The sequence below is a fragment of the Lacerta agilis genome, chromosome 4, assembly GCF_009819535.1.
Source record: "Lacerta agilis isolate rLacAgi1 chromosome 4, rLacAgi1.pri, whole genome shotgun sequence".
NCBI lineage: Eukaryota > Metazoa > Chordata > Lepidosauria > Squamata > Lacertidae > Lacerta > Lacerta agilis.
The window spans coordinates 35,576,636-35,591,988 of NC_046315.1; the positions used below are offsets into that span (position 1 = coordinate 35,576,636).

Here is a 15,353-nt window from a genome sequence, read left to right on the forward strand (position 1 = left end):
TATTCCAATTTACAGCTACCCCATGGTCTGTAACTTATGTTATACAACCTGAAATCACCGAGAACTCCCCAGCACTTCACACTGCAGACTCTTCTCCAAGCTCTCTACCTTTTGCCCTTCAAGCACAGCATGTGCCAAACAGGAAGGAAAGAATAATGCAGTTCGGCCTAAAGCTGCTCCTGTTAGGAGGTGCTTTTTCTTTGCCTACCTACGGCTCCTTTATGTTCTTTGCTCCATTTCAAGTCAGGATTTTGACAAAATTGTCGGAAGTAGCAGAATCTGGCTAAGTCAACTAGACCACTCCTTCACCAGCCACATTTAGGTCTACCTAGTCTGGCATCTTGTTCCTAGCTAGATGTTTCTGAGAAGCTCAAAAGGTTTTGAAAACAAAGAAAGAAAGAAACCAGCATCCCTATGGCACTGCTTGTCCCCAGCATCTGGTATTGACTATTTGCTACTTCTGCCATACAAGCTCCATTTAAAGCACATGGTTGATAGCCACAATAAATCCATTATCCACCTATTTGTTTAATACCAGGTATTAAGAATACAATCCAAAGTACTGTACATTTACTAGGAAATATAGGCTGTGCACACATTACCATTTATGCTACCTCTAGTATTTGAAGCAGTGCACACACAATATTCGCCATAATCCATATCTATCCTGTAGTTTCTTGAAGAATACTGCTGTTGGATGCATCAGCTTCCATGCAATTTGAAAACATATTTTATTATTATTATTATTATTATTATTATTATTATTATTATTATTATTATTATTATTATTATTATCATTAGAATTTATATAATGCCCTATACCCAGAGGTCTCAGGACGGTTCACAGAACAAAATAAAAATAAAAATCCACAAAATACATAATCAGAAAACAACAATCCAATAACCCTGTCAAGCCCCCCCCCCACATTTTTAAAGGGCATAGGAGCATTAATAAGATCAACCAAAGGCCTGGTTAAAAAGGAACATTTTTGCTCGGCACCTAAAGGTGTATAATGAAGGCACCAGGTGAACTTCCCTGGGGAGAGCATTCTACAGACAGGGAGCCACTGCAGAGAAGGCCCATTCTCATGTTGCCACCCTCCAAACCACTCGAGGCACACGAAGAAGGGCCTCAAAAGATGATCTCAGGGTCTTTCATATGGAAAGAGGTGGTCCTTGAGGTATTGCAGTCCTGAGAGGTTTAAGGCTTTATAGGTCAAAACCAGCACTTTGAATTGGGCCTGGAAACAAATTGGTAGCCAGTGCAGTCAGACCAGGATTGGTGTAACATGCTCATGGCCACTTAATTCTGTACTAGCTGAAATTTCCAAACTGTCTTCAAAGGCAGCCCTATGTATAATACATTACAGTAATCTAACTTTGAGGTTATCAGAGCATAGACAACAGTAGTTAGGCTATCCCTGTCCAGATAGGGGCATAGCTGGGCCACCAGCTGAAGGTGATGGAAGGCAGTCTGAGCCACTGAGGCCACCTGAGCCTCAAGCGACAGCAAGGGATCCAGGAGTACCCCCCCCAAGCTACAAACCTGCTACTTCAGAGGAAGTGTAACCCCATCAAGAGCAGGCGTTCTCCCACCCATCCAGTCTAGGGAACCACCTACTAACAGTGCCTCGGTGTTATCTAGATTGAGTTTCAGTTTGCTGGCTCTCATCCAGTCCATTACTGAGGCAAGACACTGGTCCAGCACTTCCACTGTCTCACCTGCCAATGTAAAGGAGAAATAGAGCTGAGTGTCATCAACATACTGCTGACAATGTATTCCAAACCTCCAGATAACCCTACTCAGTGGTTTGATATAGACATTAAACAATGTAGGGGATAGGACTGAGCCTTGCGGAACCCCACATTGAAAGTTCCATGGAGACGAAAAGCATTCCCCAAGCAACACCCTCTGGGAACGATAATCCAAGTAGGACTGGAATCACCGCAAAGTGGTGCCACCCACTTAGGCAACATTCACTTTATAGGGAAGCTGAGGCAGCCCTTGTACATGTGCAGAAGAAAGCTTCATGAATAGAATTTGGGGGCTTACAGATGTGGTGAAACCAAACAGGTAATGCATGTCAGGTGAAGGCATCCCTGCCTCCTATCTGGGGTGTACAGTAACATGCAAATGGAACTTGAAACACAGCAGGGGGGAAACAACTTTGCTGCATTGTAAGCTGTTAATATGTGCATAGTCATAATTGAATCAATGGGACTTACTAAGTAAAGGTGCTTGGATTTGGGCAGTAAATGACAGAGAAAACATGCTTTGTGGAAGGTGCAAGAAGATTGGAAGAAATTCAATGAATATTTGAAACAACGTGAAAAGTTAGATGTCTGAAATTGAAATCAGTAGATATTATAGGCGATAGCATTACAATGTTTGTATAAAAGAGTGCATAAGAAACTAAGATAGTGATTCATATGAATTTTTTCTGTATTTTGGTAAGATTGAGGTATTAAATATAAGTTGTTAGATAAGGTTTAAGATAAGTTGTAAAGAAGAATTAAAGTAGTTATAAAGTTACTAAAGTATAGTTGTAATGAACGCAGAAGAGAGGGCGAGAGGAAGTCCCCCCCAATTAAGATACAAAATAAGATCAAGATAGTTAAATAAGTGTTTTATGTATTTTTTATGTTTTGTATAAGTTTTCTTTTTCTCTTTTTTGTAGTGTGTATGTATATTTTTGTGTAATTTGTATGTTTGTATTGTTTTCATTTGCTTGTTAAATTTCTTGAAATACCAATAAATTCTTTATAAAAAAAAGAAAACATGCTTTGTGACCTGTTTGTTCCTTTAAAAAAAAGAAAGTTTGCTGAGTTGCACAGAGAATTGATAATAAGAATATCAAGCTATGTATACATTTACAGGTAGGTAGCCGTGTTGGTCTGCCGTAGTCAAAACAAAATAAAAATAAAAAAATAAAAAATTTAGGAATTTATTTTTTATTTTATGTAGACAGTGATACCCAATAAGCAGAAATCCCAGTATTGAATCACATTTGTGAAAACACACTTATTTGGCATCCTTACACTCTCTGCAAGTCTATCAGGCAGGTGTTTCCAAAATGTGCTACAATGTTTTTTGGCACTGAAGTCTCAACAGGTAGTTTGTATATGATTGTATATGAAAACAGAAAAATTACACAATTCAAAAATTTATTTTGTTAACTCTCTCAGTTAATTTGCTCTTCATGATAATGCTAAGCACGGTCACATAATTGGAAACTTAATTCCTATTTACTCTGTGATTTACAATCCATGCTTTTACAAAGTACTGTACCATTCGGATTCTCTTAATGTGTAGTACATACAAAAATCACTATTCTCAAACTTCTCTTCATCCTTGTTTGAAGTAAGAGCATGCTCTCAACAATTGTGTTTCACTGACAGTTTTCTTCAAATGCTCTGAATGAGATGCTGAACCATTTTATTGGAGTCAAAAGAACCTCCCTGGATGGAGCGAGTATTGCAAAATCAGGTTCTTAATATCTGCAAGCATCTCTGTCCCACACTCAAGATCTGTTCATAAACATCCTTCTGCCTTCCCTTCATCTCCAAACCCATTATTTGCTAAAGAGATCTGATTGGCTAAGAGGATTGGAAACATGATACCCTGCTTTTCACTGGTGCCAGTTCTAATCTGTTTCCACAGTGCAGCAAGGAATGAAGTTTATGCCCATCCCACATCTTCAATGGACTGTGCAAAATGAGTTTTATTGGCAGAGGGCAAATGCCCACATCCTAGAAATGACCACAGAAACGGGCAGCAGTAGTTGGGGTGCAGGTTACAGAAGGAGAGAGCTACCTTCTGTCACTTTCAGAAAAAGTCTGCAATAGACGGACAGGGAAGTACTGTAAAGAAAAGCTTGCACTGTCACTTTGAACGGCCTTTGAACGGATACAGAAGGTGCAACTGCTGCAATTGTCAAGCCGGTATCTTTCACCAGCAATTAAATCTGCTGATAAACAAGCATTTAATTTTCCAGTAACTGGTTGCCTCATCTAACTTTGCCAGGTCGCCTGTAACCTTTCCTCCTTCATTCCGGGTCACATGTCCTTTTCCATTCACGTCCCAAAACTCTTAATTCCAAACCACTTTTTCCTTTCGTGGTTGCTGTTTCTTTCTTTTTTCTTTTTTAAAAAAGCAACGATTTCCAAGCGGCAAAGGGGGCGGGGGACGAGGGACGACCAGAAGGTGAACCTACTGGTGTTAACAGTCTCCTGCTGCGTCGTTAAGCGCTCCTGAACTCAGGTGATTATTTGGAGCCATGCCACGGCTGGAAGAAGAAGAAGATGATGAGGAGGATGGAGAACAGTGTCGGGTATTTGCTTGCTGGCTGACGGTCGTTTGCAAAACAACCCTGTCGCCTGTCTCTTGCTGTGCTTCTTCCAGCTGGTCGGAGGAGGAGGAGGAGGATTCTCGGAGGGTCCTAGCGTGGAAGGAGAAAGAGCGGGGCTGGCAACGGTTTGCGGCCAGAAAACCAGCAAGCCTGTATTTTTCACCAGGCACGAAGGACTTAATAACCACCCAGAGTAAAACTGGCAGACGACGAGGCAAAGGAAGATAGAGAAGGGGAAATCATGGAGAGGAAAAGGAAACTCAACCATGGTTAGAAGCAAAGAAAAAGAAAGAAATGCTACAGAGGAAAGGGGGTGGGTGGGGAAAAAATTAGAAATGAAAGTATAAAAAACAGAGAGTGAGAAGCACTGATTATCTCTCTTCGCCCCCCCCCCCGCCTTAAAAAACCCCTCCTCTTTTGCAAGTGGGGAAGGGGAGGGGGAGGAGCGGCACGTACCACTAACTCTCAAAGGGAGGGGGAGGGAGCCATTGTGACATACCCTCCGCTCCCACCTTCCCGCTCCCAGATGCCCAGCTTCCTCGTCGGAGGCGTCGAGTCCCTCAGACCGGGGACATCCGGTCAGATAAAGGCCTTCAGGTTCAGGGAAAGAGAAGCTTCGGTCCGGCACAAAGGAGGGGGGGGACTCGCGCTCTCAACACCCCTCCCCTCGCGATCGGGATGGTCTGTCCCGTTCCTTCGGTGGGAGGAGGAGGAGGAGGAGGAGGGGCGGCGGGCGCGACGCCTCCCCGCGCAGCGACACACGGACCCGGCGCTGCGAAGGGAAGGAGGCGGAGGAGGAGGCTGCGCTGCCGAGCCGTAGCGGCGGCGGTTGCTGCTGCTGCTGCTGCTGCTGCTACTGAGAACGGAGCCCCCAGCATGGCCGGGTCCATTGTGGCGGCGGACGCTCCCCCGGCTCTTCCCGGCCGCCGCCGCCGCTGCCCGTCCTCTTCCCCTCCGTTTCGGCGCTGTTGCCTCCGCCGCCCGGCTGCGCCCGCCCTGCCCGGCTTGCTCTCGCTGGGCTTGCTCCTCTCCCGCGTCTGCTGCGGTGAGTCGCCGCCTCACAAACTTTTCTCCTTTTTTTCCGCGAAGGGGGCGGCGGCGGCGGCTGTTCTCCGGACCAAACCAGTTTCCTCTCCCCCTCCACCCTCTCCCCTCTCTCCGTCGTCCGAGCGCGGGGCGCGAAGGGGCCGCCGCTGTGGGAGGGACGGAGGTTGAGAAAGAGCGAGCGAGCGAGGGAGGGAGAAGTGGCGGGCGGGACTTCGGGGAAACTTTTCCCTCAGCCGCTAGTCGGGAGAAGTTTCGTGTCCGGTGGAGGCGAGGTGGGCCAAGCCGGAGGCGAGAGACCCCGGCCGGAGGCGCAGTGGAGGGGGGGGCAGCGAAGTGCCTCGCGTGTTTTCTCTTCCCTCGTTGCATGAGGGGAAATGGAGGAATCCACCTCGAGGGTCCTTCCCGCCGCCCCCACCCCTTTTTCAACATTTCGCGAGGGGGGCGGCTGGAGGGTGAGCTTGGTCGGTGTGTGTGTGGGGCGGCGGCGGCGGCTTCTTCTGGGTGTGGCACTCGAGGGGGGCTTCTTGTGAAGTGGGGGGGGGGAAGCCGGGCAAGAGAAAGAGAGTTGTGGGACGTCGAAGAGCAAGGGATGTGTGCGAGGGTGTGTCTTGTCTGCATCTCATGTTCCTCTGCTGAGATATATACAGTATTCGTTTTCTCGTGCGTCTTAAGGCGCTCATTAAAAGGCACACACACACACACACACAGGGGGGGGGGCAGCGCTTTCCGAGCCCGTGGCTGCGCTAGCATGATCAACATCGCCACCCGTTACAGTGGCGGGAGGTTCCCCCCGCTTCTCTCTCTTTTTTAATAGTTTGTGTGTATTTGTGCGTTGCCAACACCGCGCATCTGCTATTCCGGGAGCGCTGCTCTGCCCGGCGTCGGCGGCGTGCAAGCTTGAGCTTGAGCGTGTGTGTCCCGCCGCCTTGTTGTGTTTTGTTGTCGGCGCTGTTGCTGGGAGTTGGAGCTGTTGGGATTCCACTTGTCACTTGGAGCCGCCGCCGAGACCGTTACGTCCGGCATTCTGGGAGCTGCGCTGTCTGGAAGCTGCTCTCGCTCGTCTCCGTTCTGTCTCGGCTGATGACGGGGCAGCCGTGATTTGTGGGGAGGACAGGCCGATGCCATGATGTAGGTGGCCGCCGCCCTTTTAAATGCAAGGTCTCGTTCTCTCCCCCCCCCCCATCCCGTCTTAGGGAAGCCCCTGATTTCAAAAACAACTGGTGTGCTTTGCCAGAATTGGCCATTAGCCAGTTTGATGGTGAGCAGCAGGTGCTGAAGCAAATGCAAATATCTTGGAACCGCTCGTTTCAGGGTCTGTTTGTAGAATGGTAGAGTTGGAAGGGAGCGGGGGTCATCTAGTCCAACCCCTGTGGAGGACTCCACAAGGAGAGTCAAATCAGCTGAGTGCTGCTGTTTTCATTACACAGCCACAGCCCTTATCAGAGTCCTCCAGACTCTGGTATACACCTGAAGATAATAGTGGGGTGGTGCAACAGATGCTTGTGGATTTACCAGAAAAGTGATGCGTTTCATCCATGTGTATACATACATCACTTCATGTCTACCTTAGTTTGTGAAAAAGCCAGAAATCCTATAGACATCTGACTGCTGTATTTTCAATGCTAGTTTAAGAAATGATTTTTAAAATTATCTTTTACTGTATTTGCAGGTGAGGTGCTTAATAGCGATTTGAGTTAATTTGCTCCTAGACGATCCACACCTTGTCCCTAAATTCCTTCTGGCTGCTTTCAAAGCAGTTGTTTAATGTTTGGCTCTATAAACATTTCCAGGTGCTAGATACGGTTGTAAGTAATTATATTCACCTCCTTCTGTGTTACGGTACACCACCATTTCTGCATGATATCTAAGTGAAAATTCCATTAAAGGCAGCAGTTTTCAGTTGATTTGATCTTTTTAAACTTAGAATTATAGAGTTGGAAGGGACTCTGAGGGTCATCTATTCCAACCCCCAGCAATGCAGGAATCACAACTAAAGCAACCGTGACAGATGGCCATCCAACCTCTGTTTAAAAACTTCCAAGGAAGGAGAGTCCTCCACTTTCTGAGGGAGTCCGTTCCACTGTTGGAACAGCCATTATTGTTAGGAAGTCCTCCCTGATGTTTAGTTGGAATCTACTTTCTTGTAACTTGAAGCCATTGGTTTGGGTTCTACCCTGTGGAACAGGATAAAACAAGCTTGCTCCATCCTCCATGTGACAGCCCTTTAGCTATTGGAAGATGGCTATCATATCTCCTCTCAGTCTCTTCCTTTCCAGGCTAAACATACCCAGCTCCCTTGATGGTTCCTCATAAGGCTTGGTTTTCAGACTCTTGATCACCCTTCTCTGTACACGTTTCAGCTTGACTTAAATTGTGGCACCAAGAACTGGACACAGTACTCTAGATGTGGTCTGACCAAGGCAAAATAAGAGCAGTACTATGACTTCCATTGATCTGGACAGTATACTTGGTGCAGCGTAGAATAGCATTGACTTTTCTGCTGCTGCATCACACTGTTGACTCATGTTAAGATTGTGGTCAACTAAGACACAGATCATTTTCGTGTGTGTGTGTGTGTGTTTTATACAAGCACCTGCATCCCTCTCGATAGTATTACTAGTCATCACAGCTTTTTCCAAAATTGAAAGCTGAGTTGACTTACTTACAGCTCTTGATCTGAACATTTTTAAATCTTCAACAAAAGGACTAATGTAATGAGGTATTCAAGTTCAGCTATATAAGTAAACGAGATATTTACAAATCACAATATTATGACATTAATCAGAAAAATTAACACACACTGGCTCCTCCTCCAAGAATCTGTATTTATCTGTGAATTAGAGGTTGGTAATGTGACATTTTTAGTCCTCTAGGAGGTACCAAGAGTGATAAGTTGTTCAATATCAAAATATTCATAATGTAACTATCATTTTAAGTTGTGCACATCTCTGAATTTGGTGGTGGTGTTCTTGGCTCAAACCTTACCAAAAGTGTTTTGAAATGTGTATTTTAGATTAAAGTATGTTTAGAAATTCATACACTGAGGTAAAATGCACTTATGTATGTTGTGATAAAATAGGAACATACAGCTGAATTCATCTGCACAGATCCCCCCTCCCCAATCCAGTGATAGACAGCATAGACTCCTTAAATGCATTTCAGTCATGAACGGAATGGAGCTGGGCTGGATAAGGATGTGCTGAGTCCTAAGCTGGTCCAGCTATTGGCCCAGCTAGCAATGGATCATATATGTGTTTCTGCTGTACCAGCCTGGAGATGCTGAAGTGACAGTCAGCTTTCTTAATTGAATGAGGACTGCAGCATTGTTGTGCCTAAGATACTGAGATGTGAAACATCTAGTTTGGGGTTTAGATCTTGTCTCTCTACCATGAACTCAGTAGATGACCTTAAGCAAACCACTCTTGGCCTTGGTCCCCATCTGGAATGTGGCTATAGTAAAACTTGCCTACATTGCAACCGTCTTGTAAATATCACTGACAATAATATACGTATGTAAAGTACTCTAAACATACTAAGTAAATCCTAAGTATTTGTCCTAGACGTATGCTTCAAGTTCCTCAAAGAAAACTAGCTATTGAGTCTGTAATGTGTTGAATTACATACTGGAGATGATGAGACATTAAACACTGAAGAATCGGGGGAAGCCAAATTCAGATTTTTGAGATATTTTAGTAAAAGATTTACTTAGTGAAAATTCTCTGCAGACCCTGGCATGTGGCCAAATGAAGTAGTTCTTGTTGAATCCTTGTCATATCTGTCAAGGTACTTAGAATATTTCAGTAAAAAAATCAAGAGAGCCATATTCCTCTCTTCCTTTATATTGGTAGCACTGAATATTTTAATGATTGGTGTGAAAATGAATCTAGTTTCATGTCTATAATTTTCAGGGAGAATTTTGTTCTTTCCTATCATACTTTTTAATCCTGGAAAGTTTTTCATATATTTATCAACACAAATTAGCCGAAGGACTCTTCAGTAGCTCCAGTTATTTTTGCATGATACTGATTCCTTCCAGTCAAAATTTTGGCCCGGTGTTGAAATTGAACCTATCTTGGTTGCCCTAGTGGACCGCTTGTGCTGGGAAATGAGAAATGAGAATGTAAACTTGTTGATTTTCCTGGAGCTCTGTGAAAGTTGATGGCACCTCGTAGGATTTGTGTAGGAGGGGACTTTTTTCCTTACATGGTTCCACTAATTTCTGGAGGGCTTGCTGCAGAAGGTGATGCTGGGGGACTGCAGCTCTGCCACTGAGGTGCAGCAGAGGATCTTGTTTCCCATGCATTTCAGTATCTATATGAAATGGCTGAGTAGATTCCAGAGACACTTTGCTGAGCAGTGTGTTGGTAACACCCACCTTTTTATCTCTTCTTTACCTTGGAGGCTAAGGAGGCAAGGAATCTTGAAACTGTTTGAGTGTGAGACTTGATAGGATGTAAAAAAAATTGAAACTTAATCCAGACAAGATGAAACTGCTGTTGAGTGGGAGATTTTTCTAAATCTGAATTTAGGTGATACAGATGGTTCTGGACATGGTTACACTCCCCCTCAAGGATTGGGTTCATAGTTTGGGCTGTGCCTTGACCAGCATATTTGTCTTGCAGGCTCAGGTGACATCAGGACATAGGAGTGCCTTTTACTAGCTTCAGCTGGCACATTAGCTGTGATACTTCCTGGCTAAGTCGAACCCCACCCATCAATCATGCCCTAGTAACCTACAGATTACTGCAGAAATGTGTGATAAAAACAAAAACATGTGATACAAAATGCTAGTGCCTAGCCTGGGTTGTGTGATTAGAACATATGGTTGGAGTCTTGTATTATCTGTGCTAGTTTTCTTTGTTTCTAGGCTTAAGGTACTGGTTTTAACCTTTAAAGCCCAACATGGCATTGTGACAGGGTGTCTTAAGGACCACTTTATGTGCCATCACTCTGTTCAACACCTGGGCCTTTGTGCCAGTTGCCATTGCCAAGTAAAGTCCGGTAGGCATCTACTAGGAGCAAGATCTTTGATGAGGGCTACCATGTAGAATGCCCACCCCAGAGATTTGCTGGGTCCTGTTTCTGAACTCCTATACTTTTCCCCCGCTTTGTACTTCTTGTTGTATCATATTGGTTTTATTTTGTGAGTGGTTTTGATTTTTATTTCTGATAAGGTGGGGTATACATTATTAAAATAAACAGATATATCTGGAGTTTTTGGCTGTCAACCAAAGCTGCTGCAGGATAATAATTTTGGTGCTTATTTTATTTAAATGATTTATTATATCCTGCTTTTAAAATAAATTATTAAGCAGTTTGCTAGAATGAAATATGTATGCTAACATTATAATGCATGCATATATAATATATGTATACAAATTTAGCATTAATATCAGAATGAAACAGGTGGTACCATTAAAGTAACAATTATAAACTGCCTTCTGGTTTTTTTTTTTAAGGTTTCAGCATCTTTCTCCAAATAGAAAGGGAGGATGTTCTGTATTACATTGATTGAGAATTTCACCATTTCCATGCCACCACCAAGAAAGCCCTGTTCTTGCACTCCCCCACATTGAATATATACAAAAGGCAATCCAGAGAGTACAACCTACAGTGGAGATCCTAACGTCAGGCAGGCTCATATGAGTGTGTGAAGATATTTTACTGTGTCAGAGTTTAATACCTTCACTTTAAATTGATTCTGGAAACAAATAAGCAACCAATATAACTGCTGTAGGATTGGTGTGTTATGCTCCGACCATCTCCCCGTTTTTGCACCTTGTGAGAGAATAGCTGTAATAGTTTGGTCTGGGTGTAGCTGGTGCATAGGCCAAATCTGCCTCTTCTAGACAGAACCATAGATTGTAAAAGATGCTACTGGACGCCAGCACCACCTGGACATCCAGGAGCAAAGAAAGGTGCTTCTAGATCCAGTACATGGCATACTTAATATTTCAGGGTGATCACAACCTAATCTGAGACATGATGCACAGCTCTATGCAGGCTAGCAGAACTTCCAGCAGCAGTTCTCTGGATTAAATTTCAGTTTGTTCACTGAAATTGAGCTTGGCAGGATGTGGTAGATAGTTTTCCCTTGCTAGCTGAAAATATGGCAGGGCCTAAAATGATGTGGCATAGTTAGCAGCCATCACATTGATAAACTTATCCAGCTTCTAGTGGTGATGAAACTGTTGTGGGAGGCTACTTTAAATTGGAAAAGACTGAGATAGTTGGGTTTTCCCCTCTTATCCTTCCCCAAAGGCAAGGAGAGTTCAGATTTGAACCCTCCAGGAAAGAGCCTGTGGGGAAGAGTATTAGGAGATGACAGGAGATAACTGTGACCACAAGAGGGCAATCCTGTCTCGGCAATCTGGTTTAGAGAGTTGGGGTTTGTTAAAATGCTGGAAGGCAAATAGTTAAATAAGTAAAAACACCTAACTCTTGATGGTTAAGGGATTTGGGCTTGCACTTTGAGAGTGGCTATATAATAACTATTCTGCATTGGCCTTCTTCCTTACCAAAACTACTTCTGCACACTGACCCAGAGGTTTGCATCCCCATCTAGCCATGAAGCTCACTAGGTGACCTTGGGGCAGACACAGCCTCTTAGTCTAACCTACCTCACAGTGTTTTTGTGAGGAGCTCCTTGAAAGAAATGTGGTATATAAATGAATTCATGTAGAGCTTGAATTGTGAACCTGTTCCTTCACATGGAGTACAACTCAATCCAAACAAGAGTTACTCAATCTCAAGTCAGGTTGTATATCCAAACACCAGTCAGGTTTATCATAACTAACATAACTTCTGTCGTATGAATTTGTTGCTTTGGCCCATATCTTTTTCTTCACAACTTTAGAACTTCTCTCCATCAAATTCCAGGAAGACTATAAAAGAATGAGCAAGATGTGCCATGGTCATACTGACCTCTTCCATTAGTTTAATTAGGGTTGCCATATTTCAAAAATTGTTGAGCTTTTTATTTTTGCCAAAGTTGTTGAGCTTTTTTTTTTTAGTTTTTGCCAAAGTTGCTGAGCTATGTATGTAGGTCAACAACAAGGATAAGAAACCTGGCTGGAAGGCACATTGGAAGAAGATAATTGGTCTCTGCATTTAGAAACTTATGCAACAGGGTTACCATTACTTGTGTGACAAGCTTAGATCCCATATGGGATCTAATTGTTTTAAATAATATTCTAACCACTGCTTCCTTCACATTTAGATTGAAGGATTCCTTTAAAGGATGCATGAAGACAAACTATTCTGCCAGTTGACCTAATAAACTAGAATAGGGTCCATCTTTTTAACACTGTGTAGTAATGGTGCTCCCTGTATATATGCAATGATTCTAGCAAGCTGATAGTCATTTCTTAGTTGCCAGACCAGGTTTTCAGTTGCTATGGTGATTTTCCAGCATTCAATTCTCTGGTAGATGAAGTCAGTGTTACTCAGCTTTATATTTTAAACTTAGTTCTCTCAATTTTAAAGTGTTTCCAACCACAGTCATGTAAATGATTTCATATTTCAGATCACAAAATGTTGGTTCCATTGATATGAACTTAAAGGCTCTTCTTGTTCAAAATAAGGCTTGTGGATTGTGAACATTATCTTTAAGTTACTTTGCAGACACAAAGTGAATTTTTTGGAGTTAAATGCTGTTAATCATGGATGCATTTTGCTTTTAAAAACTACTTGGGATGGCAGTTGGCATGATCATATAAGTCTCGTACCTTCAGTTTCATTGGTGAAGTTTATTTAGTGTCCTGTCTTATCAGGTGGTGCAAGAGGATGTAAACTTTTGGTACCTGTTATTATAACATCCCTGCTTTATTCAAACCTTTGCTGCTGTTTTAAATGACCGCTTTTCTCCCTTCTCGTGCCCATGGTGTAGACACTGGTATTGTGCAATCTGCTTTCTCACCCTGACTTCAAACAAATCTAGAATTGTGTTGAGGTACTACAAATCTTCCAGTGGGGCTTTATGTGCACATGTGTATGTGTGATAAGAAATGACAACTCTACTATGTATATAGTCATCAAATAATTCCATATCAATAATTATGTAAGGGAATAAAAACAGTACTGGCACTTAAAATCATTTCAAATTAGATCTAATGTCTTGAAATTTTGCGTTCTAGTAGTTATTAGATTTATGAAAGGATGGGATTTATAATCAGCTCAACTCTCTAGATGTTTTACAGAGTATGTAAATTTTGTTAGAAAAGATATATTCTATATTTTTGTACACCATTGCATTAGATCTGGTATAACCAGAGATTTCCAATTAATTGTTATTTCTAGCTTTGCTGCTGCTAATAATGTCATCATAATCTCAACATCTGTCTCATTCAAAGCACCTTTTATGCAGGCAGAAAACATGGGTTCATAGCTGTTTTGTGCCCATTGCTATCATTTAAGCCATGGTTTAGTGGTATGTGGATGAGCCTCAGAAACTACCCTTCTCCTGCCACTTGGTGGAGATTAGTACTTTTGCCAGATTTACTTCTGGTTTCAAAGAATTGCAGATTAGCATTATGTGCAAACCAAGAAACAAACAATGGGGAAGGGTGCCCAGGGGAGGAGTGCATTGCAGCAGTGAGGGAGAAAATACATTGTGCAAGCCAAAGTCTGTTGCATGAGCAGAGCTGATATTCTCTGAACACAGAGAAGTAGTCTGCAAATATGTGTAGGTACCAGTATCCCAGGAAAGTATGGTAATGTTCAAATTTCTGTCATCTGCACTAAACTTTTTATTGTAATATATCAAGCAAATAATTGCTAAAATTCCGGATAAATAAAGGTAGTAATTCTGTTGTGAGAAATTGCAATTAATAGCAGCTAAACTTTCAAAATGGTAAAATACATGTGGACTCAATGATCACAGAACAAATTTTCATACAGGAATAATGTGTGATGCAGAATGACTCACATTTTGTTCTCTTTCTACTTTTTTCCACCTTCAGGTGCCTTAGCTGGACCAAAAGTTGATCCACGTGTGAGAGCAGTATGGGGGAAGAATGTTACACTGAAATGCATAATTGATATAAATGAAACATTAACACAAATTACATGGGAGAAGATGCATGGAAAGACTCCACAGACTATTGCTGTACATCATCCTGATTATGGATTTTCCGTTCAAGGAGAATATCAAGGAAGAGTATTTCTTAAGAATGCCTCACTTACAGATGCATCAATCATCCTAACAAATATTACCTTCTCTGATTCTGGAGAATATGTATGCAAAGCAGCTACTTTTCCTCTAGGAAGTTCCCAGTCATCAACAACTGTAGCTGTATTGGGTATGCTTATTTTTTATTTATTTTGTAGGTATTCTACCTACATGTTTTGAAGATCAATATTAAAACTGGAGTTTGCAATATGTGTTTCAGCACAAGAATTGTCACTTTTGTTTCAGTACATCTTGAAAGTCCTTGCTTTGTTTAGAAAATTAACTAAAACAGTGGAGATTCAAACTGGAAAAAATGTTATCTTCTTCCTGGTCTTCTGGCTATATCATACCTCATTGTGTTTCAGTTAAGGTGGATTTTTTCTTCCATTGATTAAAGTTTATGCTTCTTGTAAACCACCTTGGAATCATTCTTGGGGGAAAAGACAGTATAATATATACCTAAATATATCTAGATAAACTGGTTTGGCATTATGAAAATGGTAATGACCAATGAGGTTTCCTGAAAGACCATTTGATTACCATTCCTGTCTTCCCCTACAGTGGAGAGCTTCAGAAGAGGGCATTGCATGGGTGCTGTGGACCAATAATAGTTTCAGTATATGTACTGTTTCCATGTATATTTGCTGCTTCCATGTATACTAGCTATCTCAAAACACTTCAATTCAAATCTGATGGGCTTTGCTCATTAATTTTAAACTGGTTTGATGGCCTCTGACTGATTTTTGTTTGTTTATAATCATTGCCTCTTAGTTTATATTTTTAATTCT

At 42.3% G+C, this 15,353-nt stretch overlaps 1 protein-coding gene across 1 annotated transcript in view; it reads left to right on the forward strand.

The window, feature by feature from the left end:
• The first annotated feature begins 5,332 nt into the window (after positions 1-5,332).
• NECTIN3 (nectin cell adhesion molecule 3) overlaps positions 5,333-15,353 on the forward strand; it is a 30,012-nt gene continuing 19,991 nt past the window's right edge. Inside the window, exon 1 of the mRNA XM_033146702.1 lies at positions 5,333-5,394. The gene's annotated coding sequence lies outside the window, so the exon portion shown is untranslated. The remainder of the gene's footprint in view (positions 5,395-15,353) is intronic.